This window comes from Schistocerca serialis, chromosome 7 (assembly GCF_023864345.2).
Source record: "Schistocerca serialis cubense isolate TAMUIC-IGC-003099 chromosome 7, iqSchSeri2.2, whole genome shotgun sequence".
Classification (NCBI taxonomy): domain Eukaryota; kingdom Metazoa; phylum Arthropoda; class Insecta; order Orthoptera; family Acrididae; genus Schistocerca; species Schistocerca serialis.
Window position 1 is genome coordinate 262061308 of NC_064644.1, and position 17330 is coordinate 262078637.

Below are 17330 nucleotides of genomic sequence, written 5' to 3' on the forward strand. Positions count from 1 at the left end.
CTGGAGAAGCAAGGACGCCTAGCAGCCTAAGAATTACAGAAACCAGCAACAGGCGAACAAGTACTAGTCAGTACCTAGACGGTTGGTGCTGGAGAAGGACGCGGACGTCTTCTATTGTCACAGCGTTATTAAAGAAGCGGTGGAAATTCGCAGCTTGACAAATCTGCTGGACAGAGACACAGGGTAGCAACGCAACATCGGTCCAGCGGTGGTTATGTTAAAAATCACAGTGACCACAAAGGGAACCGTTGGTCGTACAGGCGATGACGCTGCGGTGGCGACATGGATATTCGGACGACGACGGTGAGGACGGGCACACGTCGGCGCGGAAACGTTTATCGGCAGACAGGCTTCCCACAGACGGGCCTGGGGTGGCCGACGGCAGCACACAGAGTGGCTGACAGCCTCTACGTGCTTTCCGATGCTGTTGGATCATCGTCCGACAGGTCGCATAACCTGTCTCTCCCGCTATCGCCTGTGCGGTTTCTTCCTAGACTGGCACGAATAGGAGGCTTGTGTCTCAATCCAGCAATGTGTTCGCCGCACCTGAAAGTGTTTGTCAGTTGCGCCGATCAAACAGTGTGGAAATTTCACAACGACGTCTCGCCTAAGAACCTTATGTACGGACTAGTCCGTCCGGAAAGGCTCGAGCGACACATCTCCTCTCTTGATTTAGAACTGTCCAAGCTTTGCTTCCACTGGCCGTACAGAAATTTTATAAACTTCTAATCTTGTTTGTATGTCGACTTTTATTGATTTTAAAACTCCATTGATAATTCCGTGTGCTATGTTGTAGTTTTTATGAGATATTTTCATGTACTATGTAAGACAATGCGTAGCTTAATTTAACTGATCCCGAAGAGACCATGAAGGCCCAACTGTACCGACCAGCCGCCGTGTCATCCTCAGACCATAGGCATCACTGGATGCGGATATGGAGGGTCATGTGGTCAGAATGCCACTCCCCCGGCCATATGTCAGTCTCCGAGACCAGAGGCGGTACTTCTCAATCAAGTAGCTCCTCAGTTTGCCTAACTAGAGCTGAGTCCACCCCGCTTGCCAACAGCGCTCGGCAGACCGGATGGTCACCCATTCAAGTGCTAGTCCAGCCCGACAGCACTTAACTTCGGTGATCTGACGGGAACCGGTGTTACCAATGCGGCAAGGCCGTTGGCAGTGCGTAGCTTAGATACTGAAAAAGCAAAATTGCTTTGTCACTGAACTGTCTATACAATCTTTGCTTCTGATTTTTTTCATTACGCGCTTATGTTGAACTCTTGATTGGGTTTTAGGTATTAACCAGTAACACCTCCCCACACACACTCCCAATCCTTCCAAGAATCTTCTTCATATCTGGAAAACAGTTTCAAACGTTCGATTACTTTGCAAATGCGTTAATGCAGATTTGACGTTAAGTATCTCCGTGTTTATGACGTCATATGTCCTGAATTATGTATCGTACAATGACATAATTTTGCAGGTACATTGAGTGGTGTCTGTGGATACTGTACGAAAAATGCGTTGCGAGTAGAGTTAGTAAAAATGTCATCCTTATGCTGAAATTTTACTGCACGAGCAGTGAAAATGCGGTATGCGATAGAGAATTTTCCTTTCATTATCGTAGGCAGTGGGGTTACCTGAAGTCGCAAGTCTGCCGCAATGGTCATTACTACTGATATGCTGTACAGTGCTGGTCACAACATTGCCCCTCAGCTACTACTTACTTTAGTTTCAATAAAACCCCATATCATTTCAAGCATCTGTTACAAATTTTACATCTTTACCTATATGATTCCATGAAGTATTGAATTTTCTATGCAGTAGCTTTTGTTTTTTATTTAATATGTTGTTTATTTAAAACGCAGAGTTAGTTTTGAGAAACCATTCCTCTTCAAATGCTCAAAACTCGCATTTTCACGCGTTTGTGTCGCTATTTCATGCTAACAGCCATACCATTGCGTCAGAACAGGGAGTAAACGTTAGTTTCCATCGAGTTTGTAACGAAAAATCATTTGTGAACGTCTAATGCATTGAAGAGCTCCTAAAATAACTATTTTTTCTTATTAACTTACAATGTTGTGACATTACCGTTACATATGACCATGCAAGCCGCGCGGGGTAGCCACGCAGTCTGGGGCGCCTTGTCACGGTCCGCAAGGCTCCTCCCGTTGGAGGTTCGAGTGCTCCCTCGGGCATGGGTGTGTGTGTTGTCCTTAGCGTAAGTTAGTTTTTTAGATTAAGTAGTGTGTAAGCTTAGGGACCGATGACCTCAGCATTTGGTCCCGTAAGAACTTACCACAAATTTACAATTTTTTCACTATGCAACTGAAATTGTAGGAATGGGGAGGAAGTGGTAAGGTGCTTGGCCGAAATTACATTATATAGTTTTCATAAAGTAATTGATTACACAGAAATTCAAGCTTCAATATTAGAACACAAAAACCTGTTTTTAACCCTCACAGAAAGAATAACACATCTCTGCACTTCATATTACAATTTCTCACGACGTCATGCTACCAGAAATAACATTTAGCTGACTGATGCTGATCCATATGGAGCCAAGTTACAAAAACAAATATTACATACTGACTAGAGCTCAGGAAAAGAGAAGGTGTAAAAACTTAAATGAGTTTGAAAGGCTCTAGATAACAACTATAAAATGACAGATCCACTTGAGCCCGGCCGGAGTGGCCGAGCGGTTCTAGGCGCTTCAGTCTGGAACCGCGCTACCGCTACGGTCGCAGGAACGAATCCTGCCTCGGGCATGGATGTGTGTGATGTCCTTAGGTTAGTTAGGTTTAAGTAGTTCTAAGTTCTAGGGGGCTGATGACCTCAGATGTTAAGTCCCATAGTGCTCAGAGCCATTTGAACCATTTTTGATCCACTTGATATGCAAGTTAAATCCTGAATTGAGCAATGTAGCTGTGCTTAAGAAATTTTGAAGTAATCCAATTACAACATTTTCACTTGATCAAGCTGAAATGAACTTGCAGCTATAATACTATCATTAAACTTTGTAAGTGGGGTTATGCCAAAGTTCAATGCAGTGAACAGATTTTAAAAAACGCAACAGTAATTGTATAAATTCGATAAGGGAACAACTCTTAAAATTTAAGGCCTGAGTACACAAATACGAAATACTCGTAACATTAGTCAGAGGCACATAGCCTTTCCAAAATAGTATCTACCTATTGGAGCCGATTTACCATATTACAAGGCACTCACTTAAATCAGGTAGTTAAAAAAAACCAGGAATGACAATTTGGAATTAAATACTAAATTTCTGTAATTAATAGTCCCCAAAGTACACAGAACTTCAACAGCGAAGTAATAATTACAATTTACTAAATTACAGCAGGATGACAAATTAAAAAAAAAACAGATTACTTAACTTAAGAGCCTGGCTGCAAATAATAGCAACCAGGTACAAGCAGCACTGTCAGATGGCTACTCCGTGCATTTTTTAAAACATAAGCCAACAATGTGGCCGTCACATGCATTAAATAGAGCAGAACATTGTAATAGAAATACCTCAAACACGAATAAGTTCTTACGAACAAATCACATATGTAAAACACTGGGGAAGGCACTTACACTGTAAACAAGGGCCGTATTACCGATCTCTCTTACACACGATAGTTACTGTCTAAAACTTAACTAGACCCGAGGTCACGACACTGTTAAAAACTTGGCAGGAGAGTAAATACATAAGTCGGAATTCGGATGTAACTAGGGCATGGGACAATATAATGAGCACAATAATTCTCGCCTGTTTCTGGAGAACCTGGGAAAAGAGAGCCACCATACCACAGCTTGTCCAACTAGAGATTATATCGTGGCGACAGGCTATCAGAGTGAAAGAAGAACTGAGAAGTCTCCCACCATAGTCTCGCCACAATGTCGCCAACTCATTGCGGGTTCTATAACACTCCACGTCATAGAGTTCCAGAGTACCACACAGTACCTTGATTTATTCTTCAGAACGCGCACGCGTTCAAGTAGCCTCCCGCTCTCTGTACAAGAAACCCTCTGACGGGAAGTTTAAAGAGAAAAAAACAACCAACCAAGGAGAAGGCGCAGCAAAACCATCGCAAAAACGATTTGCTACAAGCTAGTCGCCGACGGCTCTGCAATATCAATTCATCGCGCAGCCAGCATGTTTTTCCATTTTGACGTTGGTGGTTGCTGGATTCTGTGCTTGGAGAGAAAAGCTTGACATCCTGCTGGCGTTCACAAGGTGTGTGGCAACGGAAAGCCCATCCGTAGATCTCATTGCATTGACCACGCAATCTTTGTGGGTAGACTAACTTTGGTGTCAGTCTGAAAGCCTCAATCTCATCTCTCTGTTTGTTGGCTAGTGGTGCAAATGTGGGCAGTGACGTCACGTTGGCCTCGCCACCCTCTGAATAGGAAATATATACGATAATCTGGCGTTTCTGCGTGCACTATTTACACCCTGATGTCCCAGCGCCATTTGGAGCGTTGTCTCTGTTTTTCGCTCCAAATATATGATTTAACCGACGAGGTTGCGTCGATTCACTTAGCGCAAGGCACTGACGAACCTACCAATCGAACATAACGTGGTCCAGTCCAGTACCAATGTCGCGAAGGTAATTGTGCTTCAGATATGCAGAGAGAGCGAAATTTGCTGTCTTTTCCCTGATTTTTCGAAAATTTTCTGACATTTCCCAGCAGACAATAGAACAAAATCATCCCTACACCTGTGATTTTTGAGAAATTCGAAGTTGAGCTGGAGGAAAGAACGTTTTGGGGAGTGGGAGACGGAGGTTCGAGCCGCGCGGTCGGACATCCAATAGAGATAGGAGATCACAGCCGTCTGTGGATATCTTGCAGCACTCTGCTGACCTGGGGCATGCGTAAAATTTTGCAGACCGCGTTAGCGCGATCTGTAACCTCACTAGTTCCATTATCATACGTTTTGGAGATGCAACGTAAGTCTCTGACTTAACCCCTATTTTAGTTTTGGTTCCTTAATCTTGCATCAGCGAGTTGCGCAGATGACGATCTCTTTGTGCTATAGCCTCCATGCAGTCTTCCTTCAGTACTGTTCCTCCCACGATTTGTTACCTTCATTTGATGTTCGATTGATTTTATTTCACTTCTAACTTTTGTTTAACATCTGTATCATTTAAGAGGAAATAAGATTCTGCAAAAAGCCGGTTACTTGTTATAAATTTCTGTTTCATTTGAAAAAAAAAAACAGATTCGATATGAATGATATTCTACCCAGTGTCCAAAGGAAACGCGGCGGCATCGAAATCTGCAATGAGTAAACAATTTTATATCAATTATAAAAGTGTGCGATGGTCACACCGTACATTAGGCTTATATGTCGCAAGTTTTCAAAACCGCTAAACGTCAGGGGAAGTCTGTAATTTTTCCCGAGCTAGTCGTTATATCAGTTTGAATAGGATTCTATTGATTACCAATAAGAATTCTCGTTTTTAGTACATACAGAAAACCAACAAGTACAGATGTCGTAATTGGAGAAATATCCTGTAATCCACAAAATTATATAAAACAGTTTCTTCAATTCTATGATGTAAAGTTTTGTGAACACCTTTACATAGAAGTGAAATTAAAAAAGAGTTGCAAATCTTAAAGCAAATAGCAGCTGAGAATGGGTATGAAAGTTCTTTAATGGACAAAGTTTACCATAAAATATGAGAAGATTATGGAACCTATGAAAAGCTCTGGTAAAAAACAGGTGAAGCCTCAGATGTTATAGATAGACACCTAAGAAAAAATAATGTTAAAGCGCCCTACAAAACTAATAATAGATTGCAACAGAAGCTGATACAAAATCTAGATAGTACAACTGATAAATTTGCAGAGTCAGGAAAATACACACTTAAATGTATGGAAGTGAAGCAATCTATGTTGGACACAAATGGAGATAATTTCATACTATGTTTAAAGAACATATTAGTGAGCAGAATAAAACTGCATTTTCTCAGCATCTAAGAGCAGCTAAACATAGTGTGGGACATATCAAACAGTGTTTAAAAGTGATCCATATAGCTGAAAGAGATAGAAAACTAGATCTGCTGGAGAATGTTAACATCTACTGCTATCACAAGAAAGAACAAGATAAAGTCTTAAATGATCAGACAGAAAATATATACATTTTTTGAAATTTTTAATGGTATTGTTTAGCCTTAGAGTTCAGTTCCATTGAATATAGCAGTAGGTCAAGAGACATTACCATAACTATTACATTTCAGAAACCCTAAAGACCACAGTAGTCCTCTTACTGATTTTTTAGTTGCTTGATGGGCCCTTTTCATAATTATTTAGATTCTAAGTACCACAGGGGCTATGAATATTTTTAGATTCTTGGTATGTTCTTGTCACAATTCTTTTTTATTTTAAATATCACAGGGGCTTCATTTTTATAATACCTGTGTATACAATTAATACATCATTATATGGAGAGATGGGGTATTGATATACAGTATGGCATCATCCTCTATACAATTTGTAGCCTAGACTTTGGGCCGGCCGAAGTGGTCGCGCGGTTCTGGCGCTGCAGTCTGGAACCGCGAGACCGCTACGGTCGCAGGTTCGAATCCTGCCTCGGGCATGGATGTGTGTGATGTCCTTAGGTTAGATAGGTTTAACTAGTTCTAAGTTCTAGGGGACTAACGACCTCAGAAGTTGAGTCCCATAGTGCTCAGAGCCATTTGAACCTAGACTTTGGACTACTCTCACCAACCTAAATTTAGATAGCTGATCATTTTTTTACATTTGTTCATTGTAAGTTACTGCTTTTCTTTATCACTACATTAATTTTATATGGTATTTAATATTTTTCTGACAGTAATCAAATATGCCACCTCTTAAACAGAATTAGGTTGTTGATACATATACTAAGCTTATTGGGCCTTTACTGTATATTGTACCGTATTTTTCTGTTGCAATAATGATCCAATGTATAACGTAGGCCAAGAGCTACGTTACACTACAATAAGATTTTCACTCTGCAGCGGGGTGTGCGCTGATATGAAACTTCCTAACAGATTAAAACTGTGTGCCGGACCGAGACTCGAACTCATTACACTACATTGTGTCATCTGTAAATGACGCAATAAACAACCAAGACCTACGGCTGTACTTTCAACTTAGGCTTTCTTTAGTAGGTCATATTTAGCGACTTACAGTGCACATTGGTCTTTCACCGTATGTTATACTATACATTGCCATACAAATTTTCTTAGGATAAGATATCTAATGTACTACCTAGACCTCATGCATATGGTCACAACTAGTGATATACAGGATGGTCCATTGATCGTGACCGGGCCAAATATCTCACGAAATAACCGTCAAACGCAAAAACTACAAAGAACGAAACTTGTCTAGCTTGGAGGGGGAAACCAGATGGCGCTATGGTTGGTCCTCTAGATGGCGCTGCCATAGGTCAAACGGATATCAACTGCGTTTCTTTAAGTAGGAAACTCCATTTTTATTACATATTCGTGTATTACGGAAAGAAATATGAATGTTTTAGTTGCACCACTTTTTTCGCTTTGTGATAGATGGCGCTGTAATAGTCACAAACATATCGCTCACAATTTTAGACGAACAGTTGGTAACAGGTAGGTTTTTTAAATTAAAATACAGAGCGTAGGTACGTTTGAACATTTTATTTCAGTTGTTCCAATGTGATACATGTACCTTTGTGAACTTATCGTTTCTGAGAACGCATGCTGTTACAGCGTGATTACCTGTAAATACCACATTAATGCAATAAATGCTCAAAATGATGTACGTCAACCTCAATGCATTTCGAAATACGTGTAACGACATTCCTCTCAATAGCGAGTAGTTCGCCTTCCGTAATGTTCGCACACGCACTGACAATGCGCTGACGCATGTCGTCAGGCGTTGTCGGTGGATCACGATAGCAAATATCCTTCAACATTCCCCACAGAAAGAAACCCGGGGACGACAGATCCGGTGAACGTGCAGGTCATGGTATGGTGCTTCGACGACCAATCCACCTGTCATGAAATATGCTATTCAATACGGCTTCAACCGCACGCGAGCTGTGTGCCGGACATCCATCCTGTTGGAAGTACATCGCCATTCTGTCATGCAGTGAAACATCTTGTAGTAACATCGGTAGAACATTACGTAGGAAATACATTGCACCATTTAGATTGCCATCGATAAAATGGGGGCCAATTATCCTTCTTCCCATAATGCCGCACCATACATTAACCCTCGAAGGTCGCTGATGTTCCACTTGTTGCAGCCATCGTGAATTTTTCGTTGCCCAATAGTGCATATTATGCCGGTTTACGTTACCGCTGTTGGTGAATGACACTTCGTCGCTAAATAAAACGCGTGCAAAAAAATCTGTCATCGTCCCGTAATTTCTCTTGTGCCCATTGGCAGAACTGTACACGACGTTCAGAGTCGTCGCCATGCAATTCTTGGTGCATAGAAATATGGTACGAGTGCAATCGATGTTGATGTAGCGTTCTCAAGACCGACGTTTTTGAGATGCCCGATTCTCGCGCAATTTGTCTGCTACGGATGTGCGGATTAGCCGCGACAGCAGCTAAAACACCTACTCGGGCATCATCATTTGTTGCAGGTCGTGATTGACGTTTCACACTTGGATGATGTCGTCCAGGATACTGAGCAGCATACATAGCACACTCCCGTTGGGCATTTTGATGACAATAGCCATACATCAACACGATATCGACGTTTTCCGCAATTGGTAAACGGTCGATTTTAACACAGGTAATGTATCGCGAAGCAAATACCGTCCGCACTGTCGGAATATTACGATACTACGTACTTATACGTTTGTGATTGTTACAGCGCCATCTGTCACAAAGCGAAAGAAGTGGTCCAACTGAAATATTCATATTTCTTTACGTACTACACGAATATGTAATAAAAAATGGGGGTTCCTATTTATAAAAAACGCAGTTGACATCCGTTTGATCTATGGCAGCGCCATCTAGCGGGCCAACCCCTAAAAGGTAGACGAGATTCGTTCTTTGTTGGTTTTTTCGATTGATGCTTATTTCATGAGATATTTGGCCCGGACACTATCAATGGACCACCCTGTATAAAGTCGTCTGTCCTTATTTCGATGTGTGCAATTCTTTTCTTCCTCTTAATCAACTCGTGTATTTGTCCTAGGTTTCTTCTGCTTCTCTTCCCCACAGTTTTACGAGGGGTGTTCAGTGTGTAATGCAACACTTTTTTAAGCTGACTGGTTTTATTCAGGATTCCAATTTACAATATTATTCCCCACTCTTTTGGCTACAAAACCCTTGTTTTCAACGTAATCTCCGTTCAATGCGATTGCCTTACGCCATGTTTCTGGGAAGGCCTGTACGCTCGATGGTACCACTCCACTGGTCGACGTCTGAGCCAATGTCTTGCTCCATCATCTACGCACTGCTTCCCGCAGAGTGCATCCTGCATTGGGCCAGATTGACGGAAGCCTTTTGTGATCTTCTGCTAGGTGGTAAGGAACCCAGCAGGCACACACCTTTCAGCACCGCAGCTGGTTACCGAGTGTGTCAGCATTACAAGCAGAGACGTTCAGTTGAGCAGCAAGATGTCTGATTGTGATCTGTCGTTCACCTCGATCGAGAGTGTCCGCACGTTCCAACGTTGCAGTAGTCTCTGCTGTGTGCGGCCGGCCGGCACGCGCGAGACCGAACAGGTTTGCGCGACCTTACCATGCTAACATATGAAATGTAGAAAAGCTGCAGGTGCAGATGGGCTTTACCCCGAATTTTTGGTTCACAGTGAACTGGTAACGCGAAATTGGCTAGATTGCCTTTTCAACGAAATTCTTCGTACAGCGACATTATCCAAAAAATTTAAAAGAGCGAAAATTATCGCTATCAAAAAGCCAGGGAAAGATGGAACAGCTGCAGAACACTTCCGCCCAATATTTAACTTAACTGAGCTTACAAGCTATTGGAATGAATGATTCTAAACCGAATCCAATATCAAATTAATGCTATGATACCACCTGAACAAGCTGGGTACAGACCTTATAGAAGCTGCTGTGAACAAGTGTCCTCCTTGACTACTCACATAGAATCTGGATACCAAAAGAAACTTAAAACTGGAGTAGTGTTCATTGACCTGTCAGCAGCTTATGAAACGGTGTGGCGCAAGGGCCTATTATCGAAATTTTTGAGAGCAGTACCTTGCAAAACTCTAGGCAACCTCTTAAGTAACGTGTTAAGCAATAGGCGCTTTAAAGTACATCAAGGAGAAGAGAAAAGCAGATGGCATGTACTCAGTAACGGATTACCTCAGGGCTCCGTTCTTGCTCTAGTGTTATTCAACCTCTACACAGCTGACCTGCCAAAAATTTCAATATGCAGATGACCTGGCAATTTCATATCAGAGTGAAGACCTTTCTGAATGTGAAGAACACCTAACGAACAGCCTTAACTTTATGAGTATTTTGGGACATGGCGACTGAAATCAAATGTTTCTAAACCGAGGTAAGCCTGTTCCACCTCTCTAATCGCCTTTCATCAGCAAAGATCAGTCCACAGTTCGGCCCTCTTGGCACAGTCAGATACAACGAAAGCCCAAAATAACTGGGAGTCACTCTGGACAGAACTTTAACATACAAAAAACACCTTTCCAACTTGGCCAAGAAGATACAAACACGAGTGAACCTTGTGAGAAAGCTGGCAGGCAGTACATGGGGAGCAAGCACATCAGTCCTCCGAGGAGCATCCCTTGCACTGTTATACTCTGCAGCAGAATACTGTGCACCAGTTTGGCTCTGAAGCGCCTACGTAGTGAGAGTAGACGTCCAACTGAACTCAGTTATGAGAGTAATTAGTGGTGCAGTCCGGTCTACACCAACTTGCTGCCTATCAGTGCTTTCAAACGTCTGTCCACCAGACCTCCGTCGAAAGGCTGCTCTTTACAACCTCTGTCAGCAAGTTTCTGAAAACAACTCGATCCCTCTTCATGAGGATTTGCTATCACTGCCCAGGAACCGCCTCAAATCTAGAACACCAGCATATGAAATGAGAGTCCAAATGCTATCGACAGGATTCGGCCGGGACACAGAGTGGAAACGTGAGTGGCAAGCTACATCCACGAACTTGTAGACAATCCAACAGTTCCAGTTCCAGGCTTCCACCAACCAAGGGAGATGTGGGTGCAGTTAAACAGATATCGGAGTGAAGAGGGCAGGTGACTGTGGTGACGCCCAAACAATGAGCCACATTGTGAATGACTGTCCAGTCAGACGCTTCCCTGGTGGCATTGAGATGATCCATCAAGCATCCCACGAGGCACTACGCTGGATCGAGTCCATCAACACCCAAGTGTAGTCTGAGCCGTTTTAAAACTTTTGTACTATATATAATTTCACATGTTCATTTTTATATATATTTCTTTGTTTTGCCCCTGCGAGCACCTACGAATATCTGCGATGCTCTGGTTTTCCGTCAAAAGAAACTCAATGAAAACACTGCTTGGAATGCACCGCCGTTCCATCGTCATTTTGAAGGCTACGTATAGTATAGCACCACCACCTAACGGAATCTAATGAAAGTTTGGGGGCTGAAGTGGGAATATTTCACAATGTTCCCCGACAAACTCCGCATTTTTGAAACTGAAATAAGTCGTTAAATGCGTTGCATTGCTTACGGAATGCCCTTCATAGTTTCTACTGTATAGTGACCGCTAATTTATTCACCACTTGTCTAAGCATACATTATACTATGTCATAGCCTTCTCTTTTGATTTCTCCATAAATTTTCCATCTTTTTCTCGTTTTGATTTCACCTAAGTAGGCCGGCCGTGGTGGACGAGCGGTTCTAGGCGCTACAGTTTGGAACCGTGCGACCGCTACGGTCGCAGGTTCGAATCCTGCCTCGGGCATGGATGTGTGTGATGTCCTTAGGTCAGTTAGGTTTAAGTAGTTCTAAGTTCTAGGGAACTGATGACCTCAGAAGTTAAGTCCCGTAGTACTCAGGGCCATTTGAACCATTTTTATCACCTAAATACATTTTTCCCGCTATCCTCTTGATTTGTATTCTAATGCCTTGCATTAAAATGTATTTAGACAATGTCTTGTTCTGCCTACAGATATGCCCTATAAATGTCATCATTTTCTTTATCTCTTTCTTCTTAACTTTTTGTTCTCCTCCCCATTGATTATTTTAGAACTGTTCGCTTTTTATTCAGCTTCTTCTGGTCATTTTCAATCATATTAATATTTATGTTGCTTCCAGTCGGGTCAGATTCCCAACATTCGATCCCTAACGAAGTGCGCTCGAAACAAATTGTTCTATGAGGGCCTTCTGAATTCCAACACTCACGTGTTTATTTGTACACGTATTTTATAAGCCTCAGATACTTGTCTGTAAGAGGTTTAAACATGCATTAGCTTCTGATAAGGTAATAAAAGTGCTTTACTTGATTAATTTTGATGCAGCGTCCCTTTCTCAAATTATTTCCCGACTGCCCTCACTGAAGTTTTCTTATTACTCTCACTTTTGTTTTTCTCGTCGCACCTGTAACTTCCGTTCATTTCCTTATCTATCAAATGTTTAAATGTGTGTGAATTCCTAAGGGACCAAACTGCTGAGGTCATCGGTCTCTAGACGTTACGCACTCCTTAAACTAACTTATGCTAAGAACAACACACACACCCATGCCCGAGGGAGGACTCGAACCTCCGGCGGGAGGGGCCGCGCAATCCGTGACATGGCGCCTCGAACCGCGCGGCCCTTTTCTATCGCTTTGTCACTATATTCACCCTTATTATGGTATGAAAAACAACAGTAATTCAGCATCACGTGAAGGTGCTTTTAACGGTATGTGCGTGCCTGTGTCAGAGCAGTACTACGTATCTGTATCGCCCACACGTTGTTCCGACCGGGAATACGTCCTCAGAGGCGGCCTTGCCGCTAGGCTATTGACCGGCTGTAACACGCAGCCTCATTACATTCGAAAGCCAATCTGGCGCTGCAGATGGAACACTGCGCCCTCGGTTATTGGCTCCGCACGGTCGTAATGCAACTAACTACACGAGCCGGAGCATCAGCTGCATGTGTACCGTACACGGCAACAGCCAAAGTTAGGCGAGCATCGCTTTGGAGCCACTGTTCTAGTCAGACGTATCTGACAAAGTACGTCGTCACTGATTAAATTATCTCAGTGTTTCGACAGATTCTGTGTGAAAATTGCCTCAGGCGGGAGAAAAAAAAAGTGTAGAAGAGTAGAAATGTAAACGTCATGTGTCTAGGGCCTCCCGTCCGGTAGACCGTTCGCCGGGACAAGTCTTTCGCTTTGACGCCACTTCGGCAACTTGCGCGTCGATGGGGATGAAATGACGATGATTAGAACAACACAACACCCAGTTTCTGAGCGGAGAAAATCTCTGACCCAGCCGAGAATCGAACCCGGATCCTTAGGATTGACATTCTGTCGCGCTGACCACACAGCTACCGGGGGCGGACTGTAGAACAGTAAATCAGTGGTTAATGAGCGCTTAAGACTGCAAGCTCAGAACCACACACTCTCTAGAGACTGGGAAGTGCAGTTTTTACTATACTCAGCCAGTGAAGAGGCATCAAACGCAGAGGAAAATCCCTTAAATGACGTCATACTGTCGCCTAGCACTGTTCTGTCATACTTGCGTTTTCGACCTTCTTCTTCTTTCATTATGATCAGGGCCAGTGGTGGTCAAACTAAGTCAAAATGAAGTATTCGTGCTGCCCGCAGTTCTCAACCGTATTTTATAATAATATGCATCTAGCAACTAACAGTCGAATCGCGAGTCCAAAAACATCAAATAACGTTAAGAGTTTCTTACGAGTGTAGCTTTCCTACTTGGTAACAACCAAAAAAACTTAAAGAGACAGTAATATCTATAAGAACTGCTTAATTTTTATTGCCTTAGTGAGTTTGGCAGTGAGCTAAGTTGGTAGCTTACTTGAGTGGCAGAGGGGGATATAGCGCAGCCGCTGCGGGGTTAGAGGATGTGAGATGGAGAATATGCTGTTTGTCTTCCAGTACTGACAACTCAAGGGCGTGCGCGTCTCCTCCCGATCAGCTGCTGCAGTATTAATCTCAAACGGAAGTGACATGGATTCGTGATCACGCAACGTGGGACTGCTAATTCAAATGCAGTACATACCCTATGAGGTCAAAAGTATACTGACACCTGGCTGAAAATGACTTACAATTTCGTGGCGTCCTCCATCGGTAATGCTGGAATTAAATATGGTGTTGGCCCACCCTCAGTCCTGATGACAGCTTCCACTCTCGCAGGGTTGCGTTCAATCAGCTGCTGGAAGATTTCTTGGGGAATGGCAGCCCATTCTTCACGGAGTGCTGCACTGAGGAGAGGTATCGATGCCGGTCGGTGAGGCCTGGCACGAAGGTCGGCGTTCCAAAACATCCCAAAGGTGTTCTTTAGGATTTAGGTCAGTACTCTGTGCAGGCCAGTCCGTTACAGGGATGTTATTGTCGTGTAACTACTCCGCCACAGGCCGTGCATTATGAACAGGTGCTCCGTCGTGTTGAAAGATGCAGCGCCATCCCCGAATTTCTCTTCAACCATGGGAAGAAAGAAGGTGCTTAAAACATCAATGTAGGCCTGTGCTGTGATAGTGCCACGCGAAACAACAAGGGGTGCAAGCCCCCTCCATGGAAAACGCGACCACACCATAACACCACCGCCTCCGAATTTTACTGTTGGCATTACACACGCTGGCAGACGACGTTCACCGGGCATCCGCCATATCCACACCCTTCCATAGGATCGTCACATTGTGTACCGTGACTCGTCACTCCACACAACGTTTTTCCACTCTTGAATCGTCCAATGTTTACACCAAGCGAGGCGTTGTTTGGCATTTACCGGCGTGATGTGACTTATGAACAGCCGCTCGACCATGGAATCAAAGTTTTCTCACTTCCCGCCTAACTGTCACAGTAAGTGCAGTGGATCATGGTGCAGTTTCGAATTCCTACGTGATGGTCTGGATAGATGTGTGCCTATTACACATTACTATTCTCTTCAACTGTCGGCGCTCTGTGTCAGTCAACAGACGAGGTCAGCCTGTACGCTTTTGCGCTGTCCCTTCACGTTTCCACTTCACTATTACATGGGAAACAGTGAACCTAAGGATATTTAGGAGTGTGGAAATCTCGCGTACAGACGTATGACACAAGCGACACACAGTCACCTGACCACCTTCGAAGATCGTTAGTTCCGCGGAGCGCCCCATTCTGCTTTCTCACGATGTCTAATGACCACTGAGGTAACTGATATGGAGTACCTGGCAGTAGGTGACAGCACAATGCACCTAATTGAAAAACGTATGTTTGTGGGGGTTTCGGAATACTTTTGACCACATAGTGTATTTGTAGGAAGCAATACAAAGTAATGAGTAGAAGAAAAATGGCATTCAAAACATTTAGAGAACATTTGTGGTTGTGTCTCTATAGGGAAATTACTGAGAGAAAAGGAGTCGGAAATAATAAAAGAAATATTATTTAAATGGTTAAATGATTTTTAAGATTATTCTGGACTATATTATCCGATAAAGGAGGGGTTTCGGCTATTTGAACCGTCACCGTGGCTAATGAAGAAAAAAACTGAACAATAGTCTATGAATACATAGATATAAAAATTAAAAATGTTCTTATGCCCCTTTTTAAAATGATTTCTTATATTTTAAACATAGCTGCACAACAGCAACGGTTTCACGTAATAAAATTATAAACAGCCGTCCAGTTTCTTATATCTTTCCAACGCCCTGGTGACACATTGATGTTTCCGTCCATTATTACTGGTGTCCTTGCAGGTCCTCACGATCGTCCATTTGTTACGATGGACTTTCATGGACTAGTAAATAAATATTCAAACAACCCTTTAAAATTGTCCTGAATATATTTTCACACACAGTCTTTACGTAAGAGATTTACAAGATTAATAATACTCTGCGTGCGTACATTTTTTACACATGTGTCTAGTCTCTTTCAGAGCACAGACAGACAGCTATTAATTAATTAATGCGGACTGGTTTGCTCGTTAATAATCATCTCTGACCTCGCTATCTTTTATCTTTGTCACAGATGTTATCGCTATCTAGCGGTCAGAGAGCGAGCCTTTTAATCAACTTAAAAATTACCGCCACATGTCATATTGCATAAAGCAGTTAAGTGTAAGCACAATTACTTTTATTAACCCTCGAAAACCAAAGGTAGGAAAATTTTACTTTGTTACTAAACGATCGTAAATTTTTCTACTCCATATTTTATACAAAGAATGTCATTTTTTAAAAAATTTCTTGTATGTTCCTGTGGGACCCAACTATTGAGGTCGCCGGTCCCTAGGCTTAGGCACTACTTAATCTAACTTAAGCTAACTTACGCTAAGGACAACACAAACAACCATGCCCAAAGGAGCACTCGAACCTCTGATGGAGGGAAGCCGCGCGATCCGTGGTAAAGCGCCCAGACCGCCCGGCTACCCCGCGTGGAAAAGAACGTCATAATTTTTAGATTATGCACTAGTTAATCACAATTATAAGGTCTCCAATGGTATTTCACATACAAAATTACAATATATCTTGTTTTATACCTATACTGAGGATGCCAGGTTGGCGGGAACCACGAATTGGTACCAACTGCAGTTGTAAATTTTACAAGTGTTTAGTAATCTATGGTTAATCAGTTACTCATCCGCTCACACGGCCAACACAACAGAACTTCGTTGAGCAGTAACAGTGCCACAACTTTGCGGTCGCAGAGGATGGCAGCAACCTGAAACAGAGAACGGTCGACACAAATTGTCCCGAAAGTTGCCGACTTTCAGCGACCAGCACTTGGGGACTGGCGGCCAGCCTATCGCGCCCTTTCTGTATCTAGTGTATTTGGGGCTCACTTCACACTTATTTATATAGGTTGCCAACTAATAGGAAGATCGGTACCAAGGTATCGCCCCAAAATGCCAGTATTGGCTCCTTAGCAAAACAATCTGACTACCACTGCTCTAGGCCATGCTCCTATTCGGTCTTCGAAGTATCCAGCCATATTTTTCTCGGTTTTCTTGCGGATCTTGTACCTAAAGGCTTGAATTTTAAGGCTTGTCTTGGTAGTCTCGAGTATGGCATTCTTTGCAGATATTCTGACCAACTTTGTCGATTAGACTTGATCTTCTTGCACATAGCATATATCCCAGACTCTGCTCTTATATCTTTGTTTCTTAGTCTATCTATTCTTGTACAGTCCTTAACTAGTCTTAGAAATTTCATTTTTCCGTTTGGATTTCTCTTTCT

The 17330-nt window shown here is 42.8% G+C and overlaps 1 pseudogene; it reads right to left on the minus strand.

The window, feature by feature from the left end:
* Positions 1-1057: 1057 nt before the first annotated feature.
* Positions 1058-1175, minus strand: LOC126413476 (5S ribosomal RNA; annotated as a pseudogene).
* Positions 1176-17330: the final 16155 nt, after the last annotated feature.